The 778-nt window shown below is 46.9% G+C and overlaps 1 protein-coding gene across 1 annotated transcript in view; it reads right to left on the bottom strand.

Annotated features, from left to right (window-relative positions):
- The window catches only part of LOC106817519 (Golgi-specific brefeldin A-resistance guanine nucleotide exchange factor 1-like), a 40,652-nt gene that overhangs the window by 2,736 nt on the left and 37,138 nt on the right, over positions 1–778 (bottom strand).

Here is a 778-nt window from a genome sequence, read left to right as displayed (position 1 = left end):
GGGACAGCAGCGGTGTCAGGTGCTGTAGGAACACCTTACACAGCAAGGTGGCGCCACGTACACGAGTCTCCTCCATGCCCAGCGGGTCCTGAGGACAGATGTTGTCCAACAGCCTCGCCAGCAGCGGAAACAACACCTGTATGAACGCACAACACCTGCTCGTTAAACTGTAGCACCTGAACAACACCTGAACAACACCTATATGAACGCACAACACCTGCTCGTTAAACTGTAACACCTGAACAACACCTGTATGAACGCACAACACCGGCTCGTTAAACTGTAACACCTGAACAACACCTGTGTGAACGCACAACACCTGCTCGTTAAACTGTAACACCTGAACAACACCTGTGTGAATGCACAACACCTGCTCGTTAAACTGTAACACCTGAACAACACCTGCTCGTTAAACTGTAACACCTGAACAACACCTGCTCGTTAAACTGTAACACCTGAACAACACCTGCTCGTTAAACTGTAACACCTGAACAACACCTGCTCGTTAAACTGTAACTAAACTTAAACTGAACAACACCTGTGTGACTGTACAATGACAGTGTAGCTCGTTAAACTGTAACACCTGAACAACACCTGTGTGAACGCACAACACCTGCTCGTTAAACTGTAACACCTGAACAACACCTGCTCGTTAAACTGTAACTAAACTTAAACTGAACAACACCTGTGTGACTGTACAATGACAGTGTAGCTCGTTAAACTGTACACCTGAACACACCTGTGTGAACGGCACAACACCTGCTCGTTAAACTGTAAC

This window comes from Priapulus caudatus, unplaced genomic scaffold (genome assembly GCF_000485595.1).
Source record: "Priapulus caudatus unplaced genomic scaffold, Priapulus_caudatus-5.0.1 Scaffold1753, whole genome shotgun sequence".
In the NCBI taxonomy this organism is placed as follows: Eukaryota; Metazoa; Priapulida; class Priapulimorpha; order Priapulimorphida; family Priapulidae; genus Priapulus; species Priapulus caudatus.
The sequence above is the reverse complement of the archived record's forward strand: the minus strand, read 5'-3'. Positions and strand labels throughout refer to the sequence as shown.